Source organism: Callospermophilus lateralis, chromosome 16 (genome assembly GCF_048772815.1).
Source record: "Callospermophilus lateralis isolate mCalLat2 chromosome 16, mCalLat2.hap1, whole genome shotgun sequence".
Classification (NCBI taxonomy): Eukaryota; Metazoa; Chordata; class Mammalia; order Rodentia; family Sciuridae; genus Callospermophilus; species Callospermophilus lateralis.
Window position 1 is genome coordinate 12,845,741 of NC_135320.1, and position 16,884 is coordinate 12,862,624.

Here is a 16,884-nt window from a genome sequence, read left to right on the forward strand (position 1 = left end):
AGGTAAAGAACAGAACAGGCATTTCTTAGGCCCTCCATGCTCAATGATAAGATCAGGATCAGTCTTCATCTGAAAATGTATATAGCTTCTTCTTCAAGTCTCCTTAAATCCTGTTGGAACTTTGTGCTCCTATTTTTGTTCATATGATTTCCTTTAAATATTCCTCATTTCCTAAGTCAAATTAGGCAACAATTTATTGTGTGATGGAAAAACTACTTTCTGAGTGTCCCTTGTTTTTGCTACATCCCTCCACATGCCATGGTATTGAATATTCATGACATAGGTATGGGCAACATCACATAAATACTACACAAAATGTCCAAAACACAGTCTGTTCTTAAAATTCAGGCCCTCATCTCAAACCAGAGTATTAAATATACTACCGGATTGTGGCCATCAGCAGTACCTTCATCTCATCCTATAAATCAGCTTATGTTGGGGGAGACCCAGGGAGAAAACCCAGAGGACCCAGAGGGCAGTATTTCTGATTCATCCTCTTCATCTTGTACAATCTCACATTCCCACCTATACAGCCTGTTAGATTTAGAAGACAGCAAGGTGTTATTTGATAGGAGGGGACCACAGACTGACTTACAAGATTGACTTATTCTACAGGAAAAATAGACATTTCTTAGTGGCTTATGAAGTGACTTCTATTTACTTTTCTTTTTAATGACTGTGACCAAATGAACACTCATAGCCTATGTCTTGGAAAAATATTCTTGTGACCTGGTAATGTTTCTTGTTCACACACACACACACACACACACAAATAATCTAATGCTTTCTCTTATTGATAACTGAAGCATTTGGCAATATGAAATTTATGTTACATGAGGAAAGAAGTATCAAATTCTTAAGTAACTTAAAGTATTTTTTTGCTAAAAGTTTTTAAATTCTAATTTTTAAAAAGCCCAATGTGTGCTATTGAGAGTTCTATTTCTACTAATGTGAAGAAAAGAAAATTACAGATCAATGTCCCTCAGAAATATACTTCTAAACAAAATATTAGAAAAAATGAACCCAGTAATACACAAACAGGAAAGTATGTTTATACACAAACAGGAAAGTAGGGTTTATCCTAGAAATGCAAAATCAGTTTGATTTTTAAGCACCAAAAAGTGTAATTTACTGTTGTAACAGAATAAATAAAGAATATTATCTAATCATGCCTGTAGATAGAGAAAAATCACTCAAAATACTTCAACATCCATTTAGGATAAAAAATATTTGAAACATACTAAGAGTAAAAGGGAATTTCCTTCATCTATAAAGAACAACAATTTTTAAAAAATTGCAGCCTATGTTATAGTCATGGTGAAATATTTTGTTCTTTCTTCCAAAGATTGAGACCAAAATGAGAATATCTACTCTCCTTACCTAAATTCAACATATTACTGGAGGTTCAAAGCATTGCAATAAGGTAAAAAAAATAAATAAATAAAAAAACATAAGGCTAGGAAAAGAAGTAAAATTATTTTATTTGAACATGATATAATGGTTTAGATAGATGTACTATGGAATTGCTAAATTAACTGCTGAACTTCATACTGAATTCAGCATGATTGTAGGTTGCATGATATACCAAAATCAATTCTATTTCTATACACCCATAGTAAAGAACTGGAAAAACAAAACAAAAAATATCACATCTACAATAGCACACACATAAAAAATGAAGTACTGAAGAACAAATTAAAGAAAAGTCCTGTAAGACCATGGCTTTGAAATTTATCCAACACTCCTGAGAGAATTATGGAGGGCTAAATAGATGGAGAGTAACAACCATATTCATGGATTGGAGGACAATGTTGTTATTGTGTTTTTCTTCCTAAATTGGTCTGCTCAACACAAGCCCAGCCAAAATCCCAGTTAGTACTTCCTGTAAAATATATTTGGGCAAGTTAAAGCACCTAAGTAAATTAATACAATATTGGGGAGAGGTGGGAAAAAGGAACACATCACAAGGCTCAAACGACCTAATATCAATTTCTTAATCTACATTAATTATAATAGTGTTACCATGTTGTTATTTATCTAAGAATAGACAGGCAGAACAATAGAATGGAACAGAAAGTTCAGAAATAGACCCACCTGCACATGCTCAATTCATTTTGATGGAGTCTCAAGGCCATTCAATTGGGAGATGAAAGTCTTGTCATCAGAATGTGCTGAACATCTGTTCAGCCGCATGAAAATGTGGAAAAAATGACTCTCAACCTTTATCATTTACAAACACAGAAAAATAACTTGTATTATTGACTTAACTATAAAAACTAAGAGTCTACAGAAGTAGTCAGAGTTTTCTTAGGTCAGAACAAGTTCTAAGTGTTAAGAAAAAAAATAATAAATAGGGATTTATAAAAATTAAAACTTCTTATCAAAAGATACAATTGAAAAAATATATGCATACTATGGACTGGAAAAAATATGTATAAGGTGTTTTTCAGCAAGGATTTTTATCAGGATAATCACATTATGTGTATGAAAAATAATCATTAAAAATGTGCTAAATACCTTGAACAGACATTTCACTAAAGAAGATAGGAATGTTCAACAAATAATATGAAAATGTTCAAAATCATAGAGAAATGTAACAAAATTACAAGGAGATACACTTCTATAGCCATTAACAAACTTAAAATTAGAAAGTCTGATAGTACCAGATGTTGACAAGGATGTTTAGTAACTGGAACTCTCAAATGTTGCTGGAGGGAATGTAAAATGGTACAACCACTTCAGAAAACAATCCAGCAGTTGCTTATAAAGATAACACAATTTCTTCAGGACTCAGTCGTTTTATTTCTAGGTATTTACCCAAGGGAAATGAAAACTTAAAAAGACAAGGTTAAGAATATTTATGGCATCTTTCCATAAAGATGTTTTTCATAAGAGCAAAAAAAGTGGGAACCAAATATCCTTAAAAAAGATAATGATTAAAAATTATTCATCATAAAATGAACTATTAAAAATTTTAAAAAATCATAAATGAGACATCATAGAGGAGTTTCAAACACATTATGCTAAGGGAGAAAAGTTAGACCTTAAATAATATATACTTTATAATTCCACTTATAAGAAGTTGGAGGATAGGCAAAAGTAATCTTTGGTGTACAGATCAGAAAAGCAGTTGCCTCTTCCTGGATGATATCAACTAGATTTCTCTGTGATGTTGATAATATTTGGCATCTTGATGGGAACAGTTATTTCTCAGGTATGTTCATTTATCAAAACTTCAAATTGTATATTTATAGTTTTTGCATTTCACTATTTGTATATTTTGCCTCAATAAAATAAAACAATGCAGTATTAGAAGTCTGGATTTGCTAAGTTTGTTCTTTAAAATGTCTATTAGGAATTGGAGGGGCTAGATATTTCAGGCATTGGGACAGGAAATAGAATGAGTAAACAAAACCCCAAGGACAGGTGGGTGTGTCACCTGGAAAGATCCTTCTCCAGGACAGGGCCCTTTCTAGCCAGTTGCTACTACATGCCCCCAAGGACCCATTTCCATTGTCTCCTCTATTTATGAGTTGCAGGTTAGAGGTAAATTGTCAGAAGGGGAGACAAATTGAAATGTCAGGTTGATTTCCTTTATTTTATGCTTCCTATTTCGGTGATGACCGAGAGATCTGGAAATGTTGATAATGGTTGTAATAAGATCAAAAGCAGTTTCAAGGACAGTATCATTTCTCATTTTTATTTCTTTAAAATGCATTAGATTCCCAAACTTTTCGACTTTTATTCTTTTCCTATCAAATGTGTACATTCTGTGGACTTCATGTCCCCAAGCTGTATCCAGTTGTCAGAATCTTGTATCCAGCTTTCTCTAAAGCACGAACAAACAAACAAAAAAAACAAACACAAAAAAACCCCCAAAACCCCCACCACTATATATATATATATATATATATATATATATATATATATATATATAAAATTTTTCCAAGTATTATATCAAGTTTGTCACACTCAATCTGAAGGCAGCAATGTGTTTCACTCACTATTTTGTTCTTAGTACCTACAACAGTGCGTACTCAGGAGATTCTCAAGCCTTTCCCCATTCACATCAGACCCAGTTCACTCCTTCACTTACTGAAATGATCTTTACTGGGCACTCACTCTGTGTGGGCTGAGAACTGTCCATGCACTCCGTCCTTACCCACTGCTCTTCTCAGGCACAGATAATTCTTCTTCCCTTTGCACTCACATAGCACAAGCAGCTCTGAGCTACATGTAGAGGGGAATTCATTCTCTCTTTGCAGGATCTAAGCTTCTTGTGATAATATAAGATTATTATTTTGTTGGAAAAGCATAGGATCTTTTATAGTGTAAATATTCAACAAATGTTCACTGACGGAAAGTTAAAAGGAAGGAAAGGAGACAGGGAGGAGAGAAAGTTGAGGAAAAAGGGAGGGAAGAGAAGAAAGAAAGAGAGAGAGAGAGAGAGAGAGAGAGAGAGAAAAGGAGGGAGGGAGGGAGGAAGGTAAACTGTAATAACCAAAAGACCAGTACAACTTACTTTTCTAAAAGAGCTCTGGTGTCTTATTCTGGGTACATAAAGGTGTATGTGGAGGAACAGGTCTTTCTCTCACGTCCTTTAGGAAAAGTGAAGGCATTTACCACATGATGTCATTTTTACCTGGGAAAATGGCATGGCTTCCCTTTCCCAGGGGGCTTAGTTCTCACCATTCTGATCCAGGGGTCTCAGGAATTGACTGACTAGACTTAGCAAGAAAGTGGCCTGCTTCACCTGAAGTATGCCAGTAGGTGTGACATGGCGTGGCCATTCTTATGAGATGTGGGGCCAGTTTCAGGGCTCCTCTGGTGACAGCAGTGGTGACAGACTCTGGCAATTCCATGAGCCTGGTTTCCCCAAAAGTCAACACCATCTTCCTACGTAGCCATGGGATGGTCATTGTGTGGGTGCACAACACGATGGAGAAGAACTTCCACCATACCTGGGCACTGCAGGGAACAGTTGGTGAGGACTGACCAAGTAAGAAAGGTTGGCAAGCATGTGTGACAATTTAAAGCAGCAACTCATGAGATACCAATGAAGTTTTATTGAAAAGCAAATAATTTTTGAAGAAGCTTTGACTACTACCCTTTCATGGAGGCTGTTAGACTGAACCCTATACAATGATGATTTTATGATTCATCACTCATTTATGATTACCACAATAGCAATTTCATATACTTTAGCCTAACATTCATCTTTTATTATCAGCCTACTTATATATCTATAAAGTATCATCTGTGTACCTATCTATTTATTTTGCAGTACTGATGATTGGAGCTTTACCGCCGAGCTTTATTCCCAGCCATTATTATTATTATTATTATTATTATTATTATTATTATTATCATTATTTTAATTTTGAGGGTTTCCCTAAGTTGTCCAGGCTGGCCTTAGACTTGAGAGTCTCCTGCTGCAGCCTCCCTAGTCTCTGGGACTACAGGTGTATGCCACTGTGCCTTGCTGAACCTTTAATTTTCAGGGTCAAAACTATTCAGGTACCACCTTGTTTCACTCATTTACCTGGTCCCTTTTAAGGTTAAAGGTGCAAAGGTCCCTTCATCTTAGGAAAGGGAAAAAAAAAAAGAAGAAAGGAAGGAACAAAGGAAGGAAGGGAAACAAACTGCAAAATAAAAGTGCGATTCTTTTTTTGCAAGTGATTTGGAGCCAAGAGTGTAAAACAGGAAACATTTACTGTGGCTAAGTTAAAACATAGACTCTAGGAATTCTGACTACATGTGGCTCTCCCTCCCTTTTGCTGGCTCTCCTTCCTGTGCCCCAAAGGGTCAGGTCTTTGCATGGGGATTGTTTCTTTTTGCCTTCCAGTGTTGCTGTGCTCTGTGTGGAGCACCAGGGCACCTAGGCTGGGAGTGGTCATGGGGGAGGCTCAGCAAGGAAATTCTGTGAATCACCCTGTGGTGGATGCAGCCCGGAGTGTGCCCGGCATGTCTGCTTGACTCCTGTCCAAGGAGGCGAAGGTAGACAGCTGCCTGCCTGACAGACAGGCCTGGTCACAGCAGGTTACAGTGAACTGTGTCATCCCCACGCACTAGGCGATTTCCTTTTTGAGTCACTTTTCTGCTAGGAATGAATCATACTCCCTCCCCCATCCTTTTCAGCTCTTGCTGTCTGCAGCCCAAGTGGGAAGGGGACCATTTTTCTCTCTGATGATGCAGGGGTCTACAGGAGAAGCCTGTCTTCTTGTAATAGGACTCCTTTAGGATCAGGGGTGGGCAGCCCCAGACCCTGAAGGAGCCTGACACAGACACTGTGGCTGGAAAATAAGAAGCCAAGAGGTTCCATTTGCCAGTAGAAAGAATAAATACTTTTTCCTTTTTCTTGTGTGTATTTCTCTTCCTTAAAAAAATTAAAAAAAAAAAATCAGAAGCTTGTCCCCTGAGCTTTTGTGAGAAGACAGATTTGAGTATCCGTGTGCCCCCTGGGTCCTTGGCTGGTCACTTTGTACTCTGTCATCAGAAAAATAAGATGTACCTAAATCCCTGGTCACTGGAGCTGACCACAGGAATTTTTGAAAGCATTTTCCATTTTCTCATGGTTTGAGGAAGAATATACTGACCAAGAATTTGGCTCTGAGTTCTGGTCGTTGGCAACCCTTTTCCTTCTTTCATTTTTGTTATAGACACTGGTCAAAAATTAGATGACTCTTTAGACAATGCAATTAAAAAGGAACAATGTGAGCAAAGGACCTGGGATACAGAGAGCCTTTGTGTCTCCCTGGAAGAAAGGAAGGAAGGAGCCGTGTGGCGGGTGTGGCTGAGGCTGGGGCAGACGGGTCCTTTAGTCATCCTGCTGTGCTGGGCAGAGGAACAAGCTCACGGGAGTGGAATGGGCCTGCGTGGCTGCTCTGGAAGCCGCCTTCCAGAACTGAAGCCTGAGAAGAGGATATGACTAATCAGGGGATTTAAAAGTTGGTGCCTGGACTGTGTGTCCTGAGGCCAGTTCCAGTGCTCTGGGGCTTCCCTGGGGAGGAGTGAGTGCAGAGTAGGAAGCATCTTGTGCTTATTCTCCTTTTCCTTCTCCTCCAAGTCCTCCAAGCCTCTTCCGGTCATGCCTGAAGTGGAGCCACCCACCACTGCAGCCCAGCTGCTGTCTTCCTGCTGCCGAGTCATGTTTCTAGATCTTGAGGACTTTTCAGTCTCTAAGAGTCTGTCATTTAGATAAAAACCAAGGAGTCATATGGTAATAGCAGGGTCATATGGCAATTCCATTCCTAGTCTTTTGAGGAATCTCCTTATTGCTTCCCAAAAGGGTCCTCATACTAATTTGCAGTCCCACCCACAATACCTTTCCCCCCAGGTCTCACCGACAATTATTGTTCTTTGCATTCTTGATGATTATGATTCTACCCGAAGTGAGATGAAATCTCAGTATAATTTTTTATTTGCATTTTCCTGATTGCTAAGGATGATATTTTTTTTTAAAAAAAATATTCATGGATCATTTGTATTTATTAGTTTGGGAGATGTCTGTTTAGCTCATTTGTTCATGTATTGATTGAAGGGTGTTTTGATATTAAGCTTTTCAAGTTTTTTTTTTTATATATATATTCTGGATTTTAGTTCTTTGTTGGAAGAACAGAAATCAGCACACGACAGTTTTATATGCATATCAATGTTCATAGCAGCACAACTCACAATAACCAAATTATGAGCCGGTCTAGGTGTCTGTTGTCAGATGTATGGATAAAGAAAATATGATAAATATAGTGGAGTTTTACTCAGCCAGAAAGAATGAAATTATGTCATTTTCTGGTAAATGGATAGAACTGGAGGGCATCATGCTAAGTGAAATAAACCAGACTCAAAAAGTCAAGAGTCAGATGTTTTATGATTTATCTTACATGTAGAAGCTAAGGAGATTGGGCAGGGCGGGGGAAGGAAAGGTAAAGGAATATAAAAAGATATCTCATGTAAATAAAAGGGAGACCAATACAGTAGAGGAAAGGGTTAGAGAAAGAGGGAAAAGGGAAGGGAATGAAGTCAGCCAGATTATGCTACATCCATGTAGGAATATACCACAATGACTCATATAATATACTCTTTAAAATAAATAATAATAATAATAATAATGATAATAATAATAATAATGAGATCACTAGAGCAAGTGGATAAGGGGAGGAAAAGAGAAGGAACTGGGGAATGAGATTGATGGAATTATGTTGTGCACATGTGTGAACATGGAATAATGAATTCCACTATGATATATATTTATAATGCACCAATAAACATAATAAGTCTGTTATTTAAAGTAAATATCTTCAGGTAAGATTAAGGTCCTACCTCAGGGAGAGTGGTATGGGTCAGAAGGCTGGTTAGAGGGCCAGAGAGAATTCAGGAGAAAGCAGGCAAGTAGGCTGCACAGAAATGGACAGCCCCAGTGGCCAAATATTCTTGGTTCAGTGTCCCCTCCCCTGCCAAGCCTGTTTTTCACATCCCCGGGGAGTGCTCTCAGCAAGGCCCTCCCTTGTGAATCTCCCTGTGCCTGTGACTTTTCATTGTCTAAGGAGTGCTGTCCACACCAGTCCCCGTGGGGGCCCAGGTTCCCCTGGTCCATCTCCACCCTCCTGCACCTTCACTTGCAGTCCACCCACGGTTCAAATTACTCCGTGCCAACTCGGGCCACAGCTGTGCGTCCTTGCCTCTTTTTTCTTGACTGACTTCGTTCATTTCACCTACGGCTTTCTTTCTAGTTATTGGCCAGTCTTTCTCCCCTTTTCCTGATTGTTGGAATCTTACTATTTTTCAAAGGCCACCTATCTACTTCACAAAACTCTCCCCGTCCCCTTCAGTTAATGGGTCTTGTATTCATTCATTCTGCATTCTGCATGGCACCTGGTTTTCTCCTGATTACAGTTTCTTATACTTGTTGCCCCCACTGTCTGAGGTATTTGAGGGTAGGAGCCCCGGTTAGTTTATCTTTCATACTATGTTGTGCCGAACACAGTGGCTGGAACATTAAAAAGAAGGCAATAAATGAGGGTTGAATTGTTGGCTCAAGTTCCAATCTCTCAAGAAACTGACCCTATGAAAACATGCTTTAATTATGGAAAGAGCAGCTCCAGGGCAAATGAACTGCAAAGTTCTCATAGATAGGGTCAAAAGTGGCAGGTGGCTGCATAATAATGCCCTCCTTCAGGCTGGAGGAGGGGACTTGGGTCAGGATTCAGAGGTCAAGACTGTTCCCTCACCTTGCACAAAGATCAACTCAAAATGGATCAAGGACCTAATAATTAGATCAGAAACGATGCAACTCTTAGAAGAAAACACAGGTTTAACACATCAGCAAAAAGGTACAGGCAACAACTTTCTCATTAGGATCGCTAAAGCTCATGGTATAATGACAAGATTTAATCAATGTCATCGCATCAAATTAAAAAGCTTCTAAACAGCAAAAGAAACAATTAAGAATGTGAAGAGAGAACCTACAGAATGAAAGAAAATCTTTGGTAACTACTCTTCTGACAGAGGATTAAAGTCTAGAACACAAAAAGAACTCGAAACTTAATGCCAAACCAACAAATAACCCAATTAATAAATTGGCAAATGAACTGAATAGATACTTCTCAAAAGAAGAAATACAAATGGCCAACAAATATCTGAAGAAAATGTTCAACATCATTAGCAATTAGGGAAATGCAAATCAAAACTGCCCTGAGATTTCATCTCAAGTCAGTCAGACTGTCAGTCTTCAAGAATGCAAACAAAAATGAATGCTTTAGAGGATGTGGAAAAAAGAAATATTTGTAAACTGTTGGTGAGACTGTAAGTTAGTACAACTGCTATAGAAATCATTATGGAGGTTCATCAAAAGACTAATCTTGGAACCACCATATGACCCAGCTATAGTACTCCTTGGTATTTATCCTAGAGAATTAAAGTCATCACACTACACCGGTACATTTTTATAGTACCATAATTCACAATAGCCAAACTATGGAACCAGCCTAAGGTATCCCTCAACTGATGAATGGACAAAGAAAAGGTAGCTGGGTGCAGTGACACACACCTCTAATCCCAGTGATTGGGGAGGATGAGGCAGGAGGATTCCAAGATGGAGACAAATCTCAGCAACTTAGAGATTCCATAAAGATTGAGTGAGACCCTGTCTCAAAATAAAATAATAACAGAACAGGTCTGGGGATATAACTCAGTGGTTAAGTGACCCTGTGTTCAATGCATGATACCAAAGGAAGAGAGAGAGAGAGAGAGAGAGAGAGAGAGAGAGAGAGAGAGAGAGAGAGAGAGAGAGAGAGAAGAAGAAGAAGAAGAAGAAGAAGGAGGAGGAGGAGGAGGAGGAGGAGGAGGAGGAGGAGGAGGAGGAGGAGGAGAAGAAGAAGAGAAGAGAAAGAAGAGAAGAGAAGAGAAGAGAAGGTAAAGTAAGGTAGTATATAAGAAAAATGATGTTTCATCTTTTGCAGAAAAATGGATGGGACTAGAGACAGTTTTGTTAAGCAAAATAAGACAAACACACATGGTCAAATGTTATATATATATTTTTTCATATGCAGAAGCTAGAGAGGAACAAGGAAAAGAAAGGTGGGGGGGTGAGGATCTCATGAAAATGAAAGGGTTATCAGTAGAGGAAAGGGACCAGGTGGGAGGTAAGGAGGGAGGGGAGAACTACTGCAGAGTGATATTGGCCAAATAACTTTGTTATATTGTGTGCATGTACAGATATGTAATGACAGATATCATCATTATGTACAGCTGTGATGCACCAATTAAAAAATATGGAAAGAGAGAGATAAAAAAAGACTTTCTTGTTCTGCATTATAGAAAATAGGGAGGCTGCAACCATCATCCATATGGTATTCAGGGCACCAAACAATGGAGAAGTCCTTGAAGCATGGACCACTCTTCCCATCTAGGGTTTACTTAATTTTAGGACGGTGGAGTCTTAGAGTTGAAGATACTGTGGTGATGACCTTGTTCGCATTCCAAGTCAATATGAGAATCTCTGCATCCTCTTTATCCTCAGTGATCTAAGCTGAGGTCATCGGAGTCATGCCTCTTCCAGGGACTTGCCAGTCCTCAAGCATGGGGACACTGCAGAAAGCGGGAAGGGACCTTCTCAGCCAATATGTTCTGAAAAGCATGAAAAGAGTCCAACAACTTAAAAAGAAACTCCAACACAGTCCCTGTGTACTCTTGTTCTTAAGGGAGGACCACAAGGCTGGGAACTGCTTATGAAATTCAGTAAACACTGAAAAAAATCAAACCAAATTTAATGGTGAATTTCCACAATCACTCTTTTAAGAAATTGAATTTTAGATCTTGCAGTGTGCTAATAAGGAGCCTTGGATTAATAGTCTTCAGTCCGACTAGAGTCTGGCACTCATGGTTAAGTGTCAGTAGTGACTGATGCAAATATAAGCACTTTTAAAATGTAAAGAACTCATTCATTAGGGTGGCAGGGTCAACAGGTGTTTCTCTCTCAGAAGGATGGTTGATAAAGAAAAACCTTCACATGAGGAGGGTGCAATCAGCTCATCCTAACTTTGTTTGGTGGCCTTAAAAAAATGAATATGTCCATCAGATACAGCCAGTCCATCAGGAGACAATAATGATTACGGTGTCTTAAAAAACATGACAGCATTTTTTTAGATGACTCTATGCATTTGGGTATTTGTTATAAATATAATTTTCTGACAATTTCTCACATCTTCTTGTCCTAAGAGTCCCGAGCACTACTAAAGTTTGTTCAGAGGGAGAAAGTCAATTGTTTGGTACACTTTTGGGCTACAGAATTTTTTTGTTCCATCTCTCCTGCACTCAGACACTTCACATCTGTGAAGACTTTCACAGTCCTGTGTTATAGCCATTGCTCTGAGCTAATTAATGGCCACCTCACCCCAAATGCCAAGAAATCTCAGGATAAGGATTCAGACAAAAATGGAAAACATCAGCTGAGCATACACTCACACACTCCAAACCACGGTCATGTGCACACACAGGCACACACGTGGGTGTGCTCAGGACTCCTCAGCCTCCTTGATTGACTTGGCAACATGGCTAGGCAGAGGTGTGCGTGAACAGTGAGACACAAATGTTGAGCTGAGCAGCACCTGCTGTCTCGTGATCTGACCATTTGTCTTGAAGGGGCCAGTGAGATAGTGGTCTGAATCTCTGAACCTTTGGAGAACTCCAAACAGCAGGGGCACCCTGGTGGAACAAAGGGCCTCCCTCCCGACATATGTGAGGGCTGTTTTTCGTCAAATAGGTATCACGTTCCCGGCCACAGCACGACAGACAAATGCCAGGCGAGATGAGAAGATACAATCTGTTCAACTTGATGAGCCTGTACCTGGATCATGTGGTCAGAGCAGATGCTGTGTCAATATGGATACAGGTGCAGGAAAAAAAAAAAAAAAGGTGGAGGAGAAAAGCCCAGACACGGAGGCAAAGTGCTACAGAAGTCCAGAGGCTCCAGGGGAGGCTCACTTTTCCAGGTTATTGATCCGAACTTTTATGTGACATAAATCTTGTTGATGCTTTCCGGGAGAGGAAGCCTAAGGGTAGGTCTGACACTTGCCACGATAGGAGTACTAGTCTTTCTGTCTTCCTTCCCATGATGTGAACCTGCAACCTGTGCTTTCCATGTCTACCATGGTCATCCTTGATGGCAGCACCATCTTTCTAGATAGTCTGGGTATACCAGATGGATCATAAGGGAGGCTGGGCTGGTGATCTTATTACTCTTTGTCTGTTTCACTGGCACGGAAATTTGATTTTGCTTATGGAGGAAGCCGAAGTCTATGTCCTACAAGAGATTTAATGCTTTAGTCATGATTTTTAAGATGTCCACTGTGAAATCAACCAAATAATTTTTGAGATACGTATTTAAACATTTCGTGATTATTTCTCCAGTGGTTTGCTCCAACATTATTTGTTGAGTGTCTTCTGTTAGTGTTCCTGATGATTAGATGAAATTCCTTGTATCCGTGTAAGAACAGAAATATCAAGGAAATAGTTACAAATAAGAAAATCTGCTTCCAAGGAAAATACAGCTCCCACCTGGAACACGGACGCTTCTAAGGGGATATTTTCAGCTTCCAAAAAATACTCACATTGGTTTTCCACAGAAGCATTAATTTTTTTCTTTTTATATCTGTTTCCTTTTTTTCTTTTTGCCTTTACCCTTTTGCTTTTTCTTCATATCTACTCTTCATGCTATTATTGCTTTATCTTAGAATTTGCTCTATCATTTTCTATTTTGAATGTTCCTTGGTTCACATAAAACTGAGTGCAGAACACCAATTTGCTCAAAGATCTTCCTTCCTTTCTTCCTGGAATCATGCCCTTAGGAAAACTGCTTTTTAAAATACTCAAACTTTTAGTGAGATGATTCTAGCTTCCTATGCAGTCGTGTCCTTTACCCAATTTCCTTAAATTGGACCATTTAAGGAAAATATAAGCATCCTACGCAAAGAATATCTCACCATTAGTACTCACAATTGTAAATTTCATCAAAAATAAAGAAAGTCTGAGAAATTATCACAGTCCTAGGGAACCTAAGGAGATATGACTACTAAATGTAACATGGTTCCCTGATAAGATCCTGGAATACAAAAAGAATATGAAATAGTCACCCACTATTTTTCAGCATCACATTGAAACTCCTAGATAGTTCAATATGACAAGAAAAGAAATAGAAAAGTATATTTACCTTGGAGGTAGTTTCTTTATATTGCAATAATTCCATTAATATTTTTTGTTTCTATGTAGATTCAAGGCATTTCATCTTATCATATTCTATACCAATAGAATATACACAGCAAATAATATTTGGTTAAAAATTTAAAGCTATAGTTTTGTGATATTACAACCAAAATTTTGATATTGGTATTATCCACATCAGATTTCTCTACTTTTAAGTGTACTGACTTATGTGCATGTGTGTGTGTTGTGTGTGTATTTAGCTCTGTTCAATTTTATCACATTATAGTTTCACGTATTTACCACTATAGATAAGATACTGAGCAGTTCCATTACCTCAGGGATCTGACCTTTTTATTTTTAATTAATAGACTGTTTCTTAGAATAGTTTTATATTTGAGCAAATGGTACCAAGAGTTCCAACATATCCTCTCAAACTAACATAATTTTCTTCATTATTGGCATCTTATGTCTAGTTCATTTGTCAAAAACTAATGAAGCACTGTTGATAAACTGAAGTCATAGTGGATTTAGATTTTCTTAATTTTTACCTAATATCCTTTTTGTATTCCATACAGTCATACAAGTTTTCTGACATCCTTTATTTTTTATGACATGGACAATTTTCAGTACTAATGGTCAGATATTATTTATGTATGATGCTGCTCAATTGGCAGTTGTCTGATATTTGCCTCATGATTAGACAGATATTGGGAGAAAGTTCAGGGAGGTAAACTGATATTTTATTATATCATATCAAGGGTACGTACTATCAACAAGATGCATGACTATGGATGTTTACTTACATTGATTACTTGGCTGAGGCAGTGTTTTTCAGCTGCCAGGAATTTTCAGCATCAGCTTGGAAGCCGTAGGTAGTAAAATAAATTTAGAAAACAAATGTAAAGTATATTGGAGAGCCCAGAAATAGATCTACATAAATGTTCCAACTGATCTTTGATAAAGGAACAAAGACAATATAATGGAATAAAAAGCTTCTTTTCAACAAATGATGTTGGGACTTTGTTTGCATCCAAAGTCTGAAATTTACACTGGACTTAGTGCTATGCATTCTAAGAAAATGCAAATATTGCATTCAAAAAAATACTATAGCTACAGACTTCTTTAACATTTATCAAAATATGTAGAATGCATAGCATTAAGTCCAGTGTATAATTTACAGACTTTGGGTGCTAATAAAGTATCATTGTAGGTTCATACATTAAAACATCTGTATTACTCTATGGGGGAATGTTGATTATGGGTAAACCTGTGATATGACTTTGTTTTACAATAAGCCCTGGTTCAATTGATCGTGCCAATTGTGTATGTTATTCTAATCATTTGAAGATCTTCACTAGAATGGACTGATGGTTTACTGAGACACCATGTTCTATTATTGGTCCATTCCTAATTGTTAGATAGTTCTTCCTTTTTTTAAAAAAAATATTTATTTATTTATTGGGGGACACAACATCTTTGTTTGTATGTGGTGCTGAGGATCAAACCTGGGCCGCACGCATGCCAGGTGCGCGTGCTACCGCTTGAGCCACATCCCCAGCCCAGATAGTTCTTCCTTGTCAGACTTAATTCTATGTGTATATGTTTTCCACTTGGTTTTCCCCTTAGGGCACAACAAATGAAATTCCTCCAACTGGTGCACATGGAAATCATATTACACCTCACTTTTCTCTGCTCCCAAGTCTTCTACTGTCCATCCAAAACAAAGCAGCAACAAGAAAACAGACAAATCTTCTGGTCCTTTCTGCAGTCCCTCTCACAATTTCCAGTTTACGCAATGATATCTAACCCAGAACTACTTTGACTGTTCAGTGCCCCAATCCCAACTCACAGTAATATCCCATATTGTATCTCTATCAATTTGGCCCAATGTCACATTTATTCTTTTGTTATACAGTAGCACTAATTTAAAGACTATTTGTTGAGCAGCTACTTTGCTGGGAGCACAGAGAGTTACAAAATGGGAATCAAGACCTCAATCCAAGGACAGTTTTGAAATTGTCACTTCATATGTTGTTTGGAAATCCATAACCCATTAGGAAGGATATATAGGATATGGTTACAATGTTACAACTAGAGATGGTGTCTTGTGAGAATGCAAAAGACCAGTAGACTACAAACAGGAGAACATGAAATATTTTACAAAATAAAAAAGCATTTTGAATCAATTCTTTATTTTTTAACCTTTATTTATTTATGTTTATGTGGTGCTGAGGATCCAACCTAGGGTCTTGCACGTGCTCAGCGAATGCTCTACCACTGAACCACAACCCCAGCCCCTGAATCAATTCTTAATGGTAAATATGACTTAGACTTATCCAGGAAAGAAGTACATGAGCTGATTAACATTTAATTTCTACTCAACCATCTCTGTATTTTTATTTTAGATCTAAATTGGTCCTTGAATTCCAATTAACTTATTTACAAAACTGTTATCTGTTTTCTTTTTATTTTTAACCAAATGCTAAGTGTTGTACAATCTCTACTGAGCTTTAATTAAAAAATAAAAAGTCCATCATTCCAGATTTTTGAAGATTTCTGGTATCTTTGTTTTACTATACCAAATTCAGCTTCTAATCAGTTAGCAGTTTGATATGTTTTTCTTCTAGTCCTTTCTCTGTTTTTTAAGAAAGTGCAGTTCGGGGACAGAGTAGAGAACAACCCGGAGATCACACTTGAAACTGCCCTTCACAGTGACCTTGATCTTACTTATCACTGTTCGGCTCCCACATTTTTCAACTCACATCTCACCATCTTTCCAAACAGATATTATGAGATTCCTGGTCCATACTGTTGAGATCCAGACATGTTTGCTACACACCCCTGATTTTCCAGCCAGCAACAGCGGCAAAAAAGGAGGTCAGGTTAGTCTCTTCATAACAGTTTATTCATAGTAAAGCCATGATAACATCTCTGGTCAAGTGGTCATCATTTCTTCCTAAGCAGCATTCAGAGGTCAGAGGTCATTTCTGAACTCTTGTTCAAGTGTCTCTCTTTTTGAACCCAGGGGTGCCCATCTCCAGCCCTTTTTTGATTTTTTTTTTTAAACAGGGTCTTGATGAGTCACTTAGGGCTTCCCTAAATTGCTGAGCTGGCTTTGAACTTGTGGTCCTCCTCCCTCAGCCTTCCAAGCCACTGGGATTACAGGCATGCACCACCACGCCCAGC